Raw genomic sequence first — 14759 nt, 5'->3', positions numbered from 1 at the left:
GTTTAGAGTTTTCCACCTGTAAAATGTCACACGGTGAGCAAAACGGTAAGTCTATAGATGTCTTGGCCGGTAGCGTGGTTAATAACCGATTAAATTGACTAAGAATGTCAACTTCAGCTTAAGAAAATAGCAGATAATCTGTATTATTCAAACTTTCGCCATAATTTAAGTTTATTTAATCGATAGCTTAAATAGTATATATGAAAATTAAATATTATTGTTAGGAGATATATAAGAATGTCATAAAATGATTGTAAAACAATGCAATGCTTCCTACTTTGACGTTTCTACAAAACTGGCCATTGTCTCTCAGCAAGACAATGCACTGTCACAAGGCTGATGCTGTAACTGCTTAGTTATATATATATAACTAAAGTATATTTATTTATACAGGCAAATCGCGTATAACGCGGATGTTAGGTTCCGCAGAAATGCCGCGTTACGTAAATCGCGTTATGCGAGTCTCAGATCATGTAGAAAAAGTAGGATTATATTCCGAAATCGTTTTTTTTTTTTTTAATTATATGAACAACAATGACATCCAACAACAACAAAAAAATTATTCAATTAAGTTATTATTCAATTCAATTCAATTCAATTCAATTTCAAATGCATGTAAATTGAGAAAACATAAACCATTGAAACAAATACATAGTATAAAAATTACGCATTTTTACGCAAAATAAAGTGCATATTTTAATCTTTCATAGCACGAGGATTTGAGGATCGGTTAATAAACACTGGTTTTGTCATGTAATCACCTGACGCATTACTACAAAACAGAGTAATTCTATCTTTGGAAACTTTGAATCCAGGAGCTGATCTTTAATTTTTCGAAATAAAGATGTTTTTGCCCTTTTTTCCAGTATAACCCGGATTCATCCGCATTGAACACCTGGTCTGCACTATAAAAATTTATAAACTTTGAGAGTTTTTTGTTTAATAAGATTTCCATCCATAGGAAGTTTCTTTTGAGGTGCAATCTTTTATCGAAATCATTAGAGATTTCTCCATTAGAATATCGCGTACACGAGCAACGCGCTTTGCACTTATCGTTGCCCCAGCAATAAACACTTTCTCGAATTTTATGTTCATTTTGTTTGATTGTTCGAATTGTTGATTCATTTAAATTCAAAGTCCCTACAAAACTCCTGGTGGGTATCCAAGATTTTGAATATTTTTCTTCGAGAGAAATTAATTTTGTTTTCAATGTTGGTTTTTCCCTTTCGTTGCAGTTTGTGGCCATTACTATAAAAATAATTTTTTACACAAAAAAGCAAGCATTACATATTGTATGTAACTCGCCATAAAATAAAGTGCTCAGCTTGAGATGAACACACTTATGATTTTTAATGCACTTTCCTGGCAGAAACGAGGACAATTTTCAACAATAAACGTTTTATAGAGTAAACAATTGAGGAACATGCGTGCTAAAGGGTATTTCCCCTAATATAAATTCGCTACTTATAATTACATGCGCGATACAGGCAGACACAAATAAAATTTAAAGATAAAATTTTATTTTTAACTCGCGCGGTGAAAAACATATGAAAAGATAAAGGGTTACTACAATTTGTAGATCGTGCTTTTATCGGAATCGTGTTGTATAAGTACCGCGTTCAACAAGGGTTACTACAATTTTAGACCGCGTTATACGAGGGTTACGTGTGTGTGTATGTATGTATGTATATGTGTGTGTGTGTGTGTGTGTGTATATATATATATATATATATATAAAAACTTTGTAGGGTCAAATTGAATGCAATACTATATTATGAAAAAAACAATAGAGAAGGGTATCTGCAAATTAATCAGTTTCATTATAGTCTGCATTTATTTGTTGGAAGAGAGAAAGGTACAGGTAATAATTTGATTAACTTACCTAGTTAATATAATGAAAAAACAAACATTAATTTACAGATTTTTCTTTACTTGCCACAATCGCCTAAGGCTGATGTATTCAGTAGAAAGAACAAATATATTAATATTATGAAAATATCAAACACTGTTCATTGCAAATATTTTGAATATGGTTATAATTAATATTTAATAAAGGCAATATACAATTTTTAGGTCATGTTAAAAGAAAAGGAAAAAAAAAAACTGACAACCAACCAAAGCAATATTCCTTCGTTTTTTACTGGTATGAGAAGAAAGCAGGTTCAACCGTAAGTACATTAAGAATACTTCAAATGCTAGTTTATTCTCTGTTCATTAAAAATGAAATACTGCATGCATGAGTATTATAAAATTCAGTTTGGTTAGAATAAATCAATATACTAATTCGAAGTAGGGCATGCAGTTTTGACACAGCAGAAAATTAGGAACAAGAATCCATCTGCAGACATTCTTGCAGGACAAAATGCAATACAAAAGGTTTGGGTTTATAAAGATTTTGAATGATAATTCAAAATATTTTGGAATATTTCAATGAGTATTGAATTGATACATGGAATTTAAATCAGAATAGCTAACACATTTTTAGTCCTCACTGGCAGTATGAAAAAAATCTGTTTGTTTTGAAACGAAACAGACATCAACGAGAAGTGGTCATCAATTTATATGCCTACAATGATTGCCAATAAGACGAGAAAAGATAACCCAAACAAAAAAATTGATTAGGTGAGAGTAGAATAAATTCTTGGGATGAAGTGATGAAAACGAGAAATGCTAATTACACAAATATGCAATTTGGTGATCTAGCTGCTACAAAAGGACACAAACACTAATACAAAAAAAAAAAAAAAAAAAAAAAAGGTGTTAGGTTGGACACATCTAATAAACCAGTTGATCCATTTTATTTGTTGTTGCTTGTTTATACTTGATAATTTGATAAATTCATTTCTACTATTCTCAGCCATTACTTTTGGTGCATGGAAGGTTCATGTAATAAATTATATCACTATATGATTGTTTAATGGTTAGATAAGACATTAAAGTTTGCCTTATTTTAAATACTCAGGTTTTATAATGAATGATGAAATAGTAAACAACTATACTAACTAAAGTCTACAAGTAGTCATCTTCAAAAATGCGACAAGTAATGCAATGGTTATTTTTGTGGGAATCATACATATTCCTGACTAAACAATGTTTCATACACAAGTTATAATTATTCTGCAAGACCCTTCTATAAACCACTGTTTTATTATTATACAACTAGATATAAGCACATTGTATATGTATAATGTACGAAAATGCATACTCGGATTGAGAGGCAGGTAATTAAAGAGAAATGTGACTCAAGAATACCTTTTTTGCAATCTAGCAGCCAGCTGTCAATGCATATGATCAAAGGAAGGACTTCCATTATATTTTAATCTTGACTTATGTAAACTGACCAAAGGGGTCACTGTGATATAGAAACATGGCTGTTCTTGAAGGTCTGGTGCCCAGTCTTCAATTTCTCTCCCTGTTATCCTTTTTAATCCCTTCCTGATGCTTTCCATCTTCATCTCTTTATTCTGTCTTGTTCTCTGTCTATTGTCCTGTCTTTACTCTTTCTTACTTGTGTCATGAATTTGTCAACTATTAGATAACTTCTGTTATGCAGGTTCTCCACTCTGGGATCACCTCATTCCACTTGATTATCACATTATAAAAATTTGTCTATTGCAGAAGTATTAATTTCCTTCAACTAGAATAAAAGATATATTCTGTAAGAAAGCAGTTGTATTAGAATGTCCATACGAGGATCCACAGATCTTAATGGGTGATGTTTCAGCAATCAATGTTAGTCATGATAATGTTTTTAGGATCCAAAATAGCCCTACAAAGGTGCTGTAAGCTCAAGTAATTAACTTAAAGCAATTTGAAAACATTAACCTAAATTATTTCTACATATTTTGCTTAACATCTATCAAATGGTACTGGCTGTAAATTACAATACAGCACTGAATGATATATATTATTTTAATGCCTTACACAATCTCAACAATACCTTCTACGAATATTTGCCTATGAAATCATATGACAAATCAGCTTTCAGAACACCCAGTTTACAGACAAAAAATACTACTGGTAGTGGGCAGTAGATGGCATTGGTGACAGATGATGGTAGTGGTGGTTCGGTGTAGTTGGTAGATTAAGTGGTGGAGACAGAGTTGTTGAGTAGTTGCCATTCCTCGATGAGCCTTTGGAGTCTGAAGGCTCATAAAGGAATGGCATCGAGGTGTCATGACAATATAAAAATAACACCATCACAGATACAAAACAGTGATGCATCACTAACTAATCAAATAAAGGTGTGTTTATAACTGAAAAGATTCAACATAACATTAACGTTCATGTTCAAAGTAGCAAACTGCAAAATTTTATAAAAAGATGTAAATTAAAAACACTCATATAAATTGCACAGAAATGTGTTAAGATCAAATATATCAAAAGAAAATACCAAATATAAAGATCTCTTAATTAAAGAGAATAAATATTTAAGTATTTACCATGAAAATATTACTATCCGAAGAGTATAGGAAACTAACATCTTCGATTAAAAAAAAAAAAAAAAAACTGCAACAAAATCTATACATACAACTAAAAATTTGCATTAATGTTTTAAATGAGTATGATATGCCAGAGAATATGAGCAATAGAATTAGGCACATTACTAAAGTTCAGATATCATTAACAATTTATGACATGCACGTATACAGAGAAAGAGAACTACAAATACAAGATATGATGCACATCTCAAACGTTTAATAAAATCGCAGAAAAGTACATAGTAAATCGTCAAAATGAAAGATATTTGAAGTTTTTACTAAGTGTGTAGAGATATAAATATAATGTGTCATGCAAAAGTCAGTTAATATCAAACACAGTACATATAAAAATTAACTTCCCAAAGACATTTCCCTATCCTTATCATAGGGTGCATACACATAAGGAGGGTAACCTAAATATACTCGCTTAACAAGTATAAGGTGTAACATAAACATTTGATAATATTGTAACATACTACTTGTAATTAAAAAAAAAAGTGAGCATGAGACAGGTACGAATGGAAATCAGTCAAGATCAGGGAAACGGAAGTGGTCAAACTGAAAAAAGATGTGGTATTACAGAGAATGTTGGTGCTGGTAGAATGGCCTCAAACACACAAGGATTGTTATGTTTATGCACAAATGTAAGGAGTATTTAAAACAAGAGAGCAGAGTTTGTTGCATTAATTGAGAGTTATGCCCAACAATAATTGGAATAAGTGAAACTTGGTTGTCTGAGGAGGATGTGATATTGGGAATGGAATTAGGATATATAATTTTCTGGAAGGATAGAAATGTGAAAAGAGAATGGTGAGTACTGTTAATGACTGCAGAGGAATTGTGTCCACAAAGTGTGGAAGTTGATTGAGCCTGCACAGATTTTGAATCTGTGTGGTGTGAAGTTGAAATAAACAGGTTAGTATATTTGATAGGATGCTGTTATAGGCAAGGGAATGCAGAGAATACCAATTGTGAAATGGTTTGGCATATTAGTTGGGCATTTAAAAATGGTGATATTGATGATAAACTTTAATTATAGGAATATAGAATGGAAGGAGGAGATAGTGTATGGGAACAAGTAGTGTGAGTTTGTGGAATTTCTGAAAGAAAAGTATTCTAATCAGCATTTATTGAAGCAAGTAGAGGCTTTAATTTATTAATAAATAAATCTGTAGATTTATTTATTATTAAATTGGTTACTAATTAGGAAAAAAATAATTTTTTAAAAATTATTTTGTATAGGCAGCACCCCCACTTAAAACTTCACGGGCTGCCACTGGCACACTGCTGTCAGTTGGTGAGAGTGATCATCAGGTACTTGTTTAGGAAGTGATGAAACAAAGGTTACTGCCAAAAATGAATACATGTGGAAGTATAAAATAGGTGATTATATGAAGCACTGTAGTCTGCATCAGTATGGTGGGTAGATAAGCTGAGTGGAAAAGGTGTTGACAATGCATGAAAACTCACAAGGCGCTATCTGACAAAAGCAATGTATGATAATATATGACTTAACCCTTGGTTAAGTGAGTAAATAGAGTAGGAGTGAAAACAGATTAACAGTGAAATCAAGCAAACTGTGCTGGAAAATAAAATGTTATGGAGGAGGTACAAGACAGTTGGCAGTGATCAGATCCATTGAGTATAAAAGGCAGGCTAGAAAGGTGCAGCATGGTAAAGAAAGAAAAGATGCAGTATTAGAAAAGATTGGATAGTCAGGCCAAGGTTAACTTAAGGGAATTTGCTATATGGCAAGCAAGAGGAAGAATCATTGACAGAATTTCACTGAATAGTCATAGGAGCAGATGAACACTGCAAAAGATATAGTGGAATTATTGAATAAACACTTTATCAGCATATATCACACTAGGGTAAATGATGCAATGCAGAATATAGAAGTGAGGCAAGCATTAGGAGAATTGGATGTATAAGAATCAGAGGTGTATCAAATGTTGACTTTGGCGTGTAGTTTTAATATAAATAACTGCAAAGTGTTGCATTTTGGAATGCACAGAAATATAAGACTGTGTACTATATCGAGGGTGCTGTACTGCCATAAGTGAATGAGATTATAATTTCGTAATGATGGTTGACACACTGAAGTTTAGAGGGCATGTTTCAAAGGTTGCACATTGTAGTGCTGCTATGATAAGAAGTTCTCTAACATGTAGGGATAAGTAAATGGTTGTGCCACTGTATAAGGTACTGCTCAGACTACACTTAGATCATTGTGCTCAGACCTGGTTATCAATGATGTGGAGACATTGGAGAGGGTCCAGAGATGAGTGCTGGCTATGGAGAGGCTGCAAAAATGTGGATTAGAGTTCATTCGATAGGAGGAAATAAGGTCTATGATATAGACTTAAGTTAGTGAGAGAATTTTATCAGATTAAACCAGCAGAGATTATAAAAAGAGTAGGTGAGAGGGGAACAATCAGAGGTCATCCCTGGAAGTTATGAAAAAGTGTGAAGAGTAGATTTTTTTATGTGGAGAATTATCAGTGAATGAAGCTCATTAGCAAAATATGCCGTTAATGCAAGGAGTGTTAAGGAAATTAAGATTATCTGATCAATATGTTCTCAGTTGTATTAACCTCTCACTATGAATCTGCCAACTGCGTGGAGGGTATAATAATAATATAAATTATAACAACCCAACAAAGATATTTGGCTATCCTTATCTTAGTGTGTATATACATACATGGGAAGTGTAACCTGAATACACTTACTTAACAAGTATAAGGTGTCATGCAAATATTTGTTGATATCGTAACATAATAAATGTAAACATTATAACGTCCCAAAGATAAAGATATTTGGCTATCTTTATCTTAGTTTGTATATACATACATGGGAAGCGTAACCTGAATACACTCATTTAACAAGTATAAGGTGTCATGCAAATATTTGTTGATATCGTAACATAATAAATGTAAACATTATAACGTCCCAAAGATAAAGATATTTGGCTATCCTTATCTTAGTTTGTATATACATACATGGGAAGCGTAACCTGAATGCACTCACTTAACAAGTATAAGGTGTCATGCAAATATTTGTTGATATCGTAACATAAAAAATGTAAACATTATAACGTCCCAAAGATAAGGATATTTGGCTATCCTTATCTTAGTTTGTGTATACATACATGGGAAGCGTAACCTGAATACACTCACTTAACAACTATAAGGTGTCATGCAAATATTTGTTGATATCGCAACCTAATAAATGTAAACATTATAACGTCCCAAAGATAAAGATATTTGGCTATCCTTATCTTAGTTTGTATATACATACATGGGAAGCGTAACCTGAATACACTCACTTAATAAGTATAAGGTGTCATGCAAATATTTGTTGATATCGTAACTGAGTAAATATTATTTTTATTACCCCCTCCATATAGTTGGCAGAATCATCGTGAGAGCCTCATTCAACATACAGCATATTTTTCATGTAGAATCTTAATATCCTTAACATTCCTTGTATTAAGAACTTATTCTGGTAATGCTTTCCATTCACTTATAATTCTCCAGATAAAAAATCTACTCCTCGCATTGTTACATAACTTCCAAGGATGACATCTTGTTCCCCCTCTCTTCAACTCTTTTTATAATCTCCTCTGTATTAATCGAATAAAATCATCTCGCTAACTGAAGTCTCTGATATCACCTCTTTTCCTCCTATCCAAACAAACTCTGTAATCCACTTCTCTTGAACATCTCTCTCTATAGCCAGTATTCCAAAGTCCTGACATTGTCTTAGTCACTTGCCTCTGAACTCTAATTTCTTTTCATAACATTGAAATTAGGTGACTAGATTTCAGTAAAATAGTCCAAGTGTGGTCTGACCAAGGCTTTATACAGTGGCTGAACTAGTCTATAGTTGGAGACTTCTGTCCTAGAACTATTCTTGTGGACTTGTACTATTTTGCCTTCTTTCCAATCCTTAGGAACTCTACCTACTGTAAGACTTTTATTAAATAACCAGGTCAAGGGCATAGCCAACTGTGATGCACATTCCTAAAGAATAAGTAATGATATGTCATCCATTCCCACAGCCTTATTGCATCTAACTCAACCACCATCTGACAACTCTGATTCTTTCACTTCCAATTCTAATACTTGCCCATCTTCTATATACTGCACAGCATCGTTTACACCTGTACGATATCTAGAAATTATAAAATGCTCAAGTAAAGATGTTAATCTGTCATTATCTTATTGTGTATATAATACAAAACTTATCCTAAATACATTCACTCGTCAAGTATGAGGTGTCATGGAAACATTTTTTCATATCATAATTATATGCCATCAGCTGCTCACCTTCATCTTGTGATATATTTGAATCTTTAGCAACGAGGCTTTGCTTCTGTAATTAAATTAAAACAAATAGTTTCCTTCTTGTTTGTCCTTTTATCATTTCAGTATCACAAGATCACCATGATTTAAAAAAAAATGAATATGATTTGCCAAGAATCTACTATTCTCTGTCACTACTTCTGATCTCATATTGTTGTGGTATTGACAAAGGTGAGCTTACAATTGTTGAGTATGGGAAACTTTTTAATTTATTTTTTCGTAGAATAAAATCAGGAGTAAGAGTTATATTCAAGTAAATATGGTACACATTATACAAGTATAAGATGTCGATATGTTTGATATCATAACACAGTACATGTAGAAACCATACCATCATGAAATAAAACATTTAAATATTCCTATGTAAACCTGTATATACTGTTGAGATACTGTAAGGTATTTAATGAGAATTTGTAAATGCGAGCAGTAGTTTAACATACTCTGCTAATGTTTAGTAAATAAGGTAATATGCATTTAATTTTATGGTTTCAGATTAGCATTTATCCTCTCACGTAATGGTCACCCTATGGCTATTTTCTGATATAAAAATAACACACGACTAATGTTTTGTGCAACATTAGGTGTTAGAAGGATGTGTGAACTCTCATGTGAACATTGTACGATAAACAACTTCTTAATTTTATGAAAGCAAACCTGCTTGCTACAAGTCGAATAAAATGATTATTTCTTCAAGCAAATTGTGATTTGATAGGGTTAAAATTTGATCCCAGGGAGAGTGGCAAACCCACTTTGCCAGTCTCCCCTTTTAGCTGTAGGAGGAGATAAAATGGTATGATGATTCAGGTAGAGACCAAGAAAGATCTGAAAGATATCAGGTCAATGAATGGATGCTTCACTCTGAAGAGTAGTTCAATTATGTGTCTACAATGACTGTTTATATAATCAAGGATGTAGGGATTATATTTGTATGGGAGAGGTGTAATATCAGTGATGAGAGGAATGGGCATAGCAGAAAATGGAGTATCCAAGAAGTGGAATCAGTGGGACTTGATATAGAAACCGAAATTAGCTAGTGTTTACAAATGTTAGAATTACTTGAAACAAGGGCAATGAAATTGTAGCAATGATAGTTCATTCACCAAAATTGGAACAAATGACATGATTAAACAATGATGACATTCTGGAGATGGGGAGAACATGAGGCTGTATAAGGAGGGTATGAACAAGGGGCTGAGGACTAGATTTTTTGCATGGAGATTGGTGAGTGATTGGAATGCATCACCTGAAACAGTGCAGAGACAGCTAATGCATTTAAGTTAAGGTATGATTTGCTGTGTGAGAGTGGGACCTCCTGCAATGTCTCTTGACTCCATGGAGGTCTGATAATATTAGTAGGATGAAGATACAATGGAAGTCTCCTTGATGCCACACACTGACTGGCTATTAGAATTTGTCAAGGATATGCATAGGTCACACTGTTTATTTACTTTCTGTAAGTAGGATGTATAAATGTACAGTGTCTTTTTATTATTATTATTATTATCCAGGCCTAAATGAAGTCAAAAGGCTCATCGTGGGAGGTTGTTTTTAGGAAACAGTCTATCATACCACATCTTTGAACCTATTGACCGTTCCTGCTCTAACCACTCTCTCAGGTAATGCATTCCACGGTGTTCAACTACCCTCCATACAAGGAAACCATTCCTCACCCTCTTGTTCACAGCTTCCTTTCATAACTTCCAGGGATGGCCTTTGTCATCACTCCTTCCCGCTGTTCGACTGAAAGAACTCTCCCAGTGTCTACCCTGTAACTCTCTCAACAGTTTAAAAGTCTTGATCATATCACTTGAAAATAGGTAAAACTGTTGAAAATGTCAACTGTGTTGTGAACGGAGAACCTGTGGAACAAGTAAAACATTTCAGCTACTTAGGCACAATTTTTAGTGAAGATGGTAAATTAAATATGGATATAGAAAACAGAATCAACAAAGCTGGTATGGTAGGAAGTTCAATTGAATAAATTCATATGGAATAAGAGAGAAATTAGGTGGAACACTAAATTAGCTGTATACAAGACTGTGTTCAAACCAGTTTTAACTTATGGATCTGAGAGCTGGGTCAGAAGTAAAACACTTGACCAAAGACTAGAGACTGCAGATATGAGAGTCCTGAGAAAGATCAGAGGCATGAACAGATGGCATCAATGGCAATATCATATTAAAAACGAGGATATTAGGAAAGAACTTGACATTGTCAGCATCTAGGATTCCGTTAGCAGAGCTAATCTCAGGTGGTATGGTCACTTAAAAAGAATAGGCGAGGAAATATTAGCAAAACAAGTGTTCTCTGCCAGGTTGGCAGCAAAACGACCCAGAGGAAGACCAAGATATAGGTGGATTGATACGGTACAAAGTGCATATGATGATAGAAATATAAGATCTGATAATGTTGGAGTCTTGACAAGTAACAGACTGATTTGGAGGAAAATTGTAGATAGGAAGTTAGTAATGATGTAAATTTTTCATGTAGTACTATCATATCCTGTACACCCCTTGAGAGTACATGTCAAGAATTTGATGATCATATCACCTCTCCTGCTATCCACCAAACTCTGCAGTCCACATTCCCTCAGTTGATCCTTGTAACTGACATTGTACAGTCCAGAAACCATCTTTATCTGCCTATGTACCCTTTCCGCAGTTAATTTATCTCCTTCAAATCCTGGGGACTAAACCTGAGATAATAGCCTAAGTGTGGTCTGATCAGGGTCTTATACAATGGAACGATAACTCTTTTATCTCTGCAGGTCAGCGTCCTTCTCAGTATTGCAGCAATCCTCTAGGTTACCTTCACCATCTTTGCGATATGCTCCCTGAATTTCAGTTTTCTATCAATCATCATCCCCAGATCTCATCTCCCTTACTTCCTCCAGTATAGCTCCTCCAATCAAGCATGCATCCTCCCATCGATAGTTCCCAAGCTTCAAGACTTTACATTTTGCTGCATTAAACCAAAATCCTCATTCATTTGCCCATCTGTCTAGTTTATTCGAATCCTCTTGCAGTGCTGCTATATCTGCACTATTACTGATAACCCTTCCCAACTTCATATCATCCACAAACAACTGAATATCCCCTTGCAATCCATTGACAATATCATTGATATAAAGGTTAAACAATACAGGTCCCAGTACTGACCCCTGTGGAACACCACTTGTAACCTTCTTCCTCCTTGATATTGTCCCACCACATGCACAGCTCTCCGATACCTATCAGACAACCAATCCTGTATCCAGTTGACTAACCCGACACCTAAACCCATGTGCTGCAACCTAAATATCAGCTTATCATGTGGCATCCTGTCAAACGTCTTTGCAAAATCTAAAAAAATGCCAGTATATGCCTTTCCCTCATCAACTGCTCTTGTCACTTTATTATAAAAGGCAATCATATTACTAAATCAAGAGTGCCCCTTAACAAATTCATGTTGATTCTCACAAATAACATTACCCTCATCTGCCCAATGCTGTATATAGTCCCTCACTAATTTCTCAAAGACCTTAACTACTGATGACACACAAACTGGCCCATAATTAGACACTCCCAGTCTTCTACCACCCTTGTGCAGCAGTACTATCTTACTTTCCTTCTATTCCTTTGGTAGCTTTCCCACAGCCAGGCTTTTATTGTAAAGTCAGTTCTATAGCCCATTCTCTCAAAACCGATGGTGAAATACCATCCAGTCCAACAGCTTTAGTAGCCAGAGTACGCGGTATTTGAAACTCTTCTTTTTGCACCTCTAAACCCTGAATGTGCCCTATCCCTCTAGTATTAAAACTTTCTTCTCCAGGATGAAATACTCCAATAAAGTGCTCATTGAACAATTCCACTATGTCCTCTGCATCAGTCACTCTATTCCCATTTTTATCCCACAATGTCATTCTTCCATAATCATTTCTCCTCCTATTGGCCACATAGCTAAAAAATTACCTAGAATTTTCTATGGATCTTAGTGCTTATCTCTTCTCGTTTTTGAGTTTTGCCTTCATCGTACTGGTCACCCTCCTGGCCTGCATGTTATATTCTTCGTATATCTGCCCTCCACCTCTCTCCTTATCTCTTCCATAATCTCTTTTTCAACTGCAGTTCCTGTTTGATGTTGTTTGTCATCCACTTTACACCAAATTGTGTCTGCTTCTTCAATTGTGGAATAGAGCTTACTATTGCTGCTAGCAAATATCCTTTCACAATTTCCCAAACACCGATTATATCCCGGTCTTCCAATTCTGCCCTTCCCTAGTTGATACCTAAGACTATTATAATCACCTGCCTTTATAATTCCACATACGTTCCTTTTCTTTGATACACCTGCATGTTTATTCATCTTCCAAGTCAAAACCATATGGTCACTCTCTCCAACTGGTGGGAGAGATGTCATCTCACTTATTATCAGCTCTTCTGATGCTATGACCAAATCCAAAACTCTTGAACCTCTTGTTCTCTCTATTACATGTTGCCTAAAACATTTGTCCCTCAAGAATTCTAGAAATTTCCATCCCCTTATTACTACATGCATTTTCCTTTTCCCAGCTTATACTGCTATAGTTAAATCTCCCATAACAATCATTCTTCTTGCACTTGCCAAGCTCAACTGCCTAAACATCTCCTTCTCCCCACCCTCTGTGCTCCCTGGTTTATATACCAGTTTAATTGTAAGAAATGTTTCCTATAGAAGCAATTGTCATTTAGAAGCAAAAGGTAAAAATTGTATAATTTATTACCTTTTTTGTATGGAATGTTGTTTAGCAAAGAATATGTGCACCTCTACAATATGGGGAAATCAGACATGATAACACAATTTATGGACAATATATACTAGACTAGTAGTGGCAGACAGTAGATGGTAGTAGTGTTTTGTAATTATAGGATTAAGTAAGGGAGACAGTAAGTTGTAGTGGAGTAGTGTATCCTCTCATAATGAGTCCTTGGCGGTATCACATTACACTAATAAAATTAACTCTTTGGAAATTGCATGGATATTGAAGGTTTTTTGATGATGGAATTGGTTAAATAGACAAAATTTAGTTAATATACTTGTTATTGTTTCAATGTGTTGTCATTTCTTTGATTTGAAAGCCAGGTTTTTAAAAAAAAAATAATGCATAATCTTTGTCTTAACCAACCACCCATTAGATCATTTACCAGATTAACACACCTTACCCTCTCCTCAGATGGCAATTGCTGAGAATAACACAACAAATTATTCAATTAAATAAATTAATGTAAAATACTAGTGGTGGTGGATGGCATTGATGTAGAGGATGATGGTAGTTAGTGGATTGAGTGGTGCTCTCCCGCAGTGAGTCGTTAGACTCCCTGGAGGTGTCATGTAATAATAAATGTTGAGTGCACATTGCATTGCAAATAATTTGGTCATATGTTCCCACCCTAACAATATATACATGAATTGAAACCTATATTAAACAACTATAAGGTGTCTGCAAATGATTCTTTATTTTAATACATGGATTGGACATATTCTGAGAGGGAATGGAATTATCAGAGATGCCATCAAAGGGAAAATAGACTGAAAATGACTCAGAGGAAGAGTAAGGAAAACAATGCTAGATGACATGCTCAATGAAGTCAGGTACACAACCTTGAAAGAGAAGACTCAGAACAGAAGAGAGTGGAAGGAAAGTTTCTGCTACTGAAAGAACCTGCTCAATTGCAGAATACTAAAGAAGATTCAATTCTCCATGGAGTCAAAAGACTCATTGAATTTGAATTTTTGTTTACATTTATTGTCCATGTTGCCATATGTCCTATTTCTCAATATAGGAAAAATACATTGTCATTTTGAATGTTAGCTGTAATTTTTCAAATGCTTCTCCAATCATGATTTTATTTATGTCTGATATTGTTTCATTGACATCTGTTGTTCTATGTATATG

This window comes from Typopeltis vanoorti, chromosome 21 (genome assembly GCF_054136105.1).
Source record: "Typopeltis vanoorti isolate ZY-2024b chromosome 21, IOZ_Tvanoo_1.0, whole genome shotgun sequence".
Taxonomy (NCBI): Eukaryota; Metazoa; Arthropoda; class Arachnida; order Uropygi; family Thelyphonidae; genus Typopeltis; species Typopeltis vanoorti.
This window is presented reverse-complemented; position numbering follows the sequence as displayed.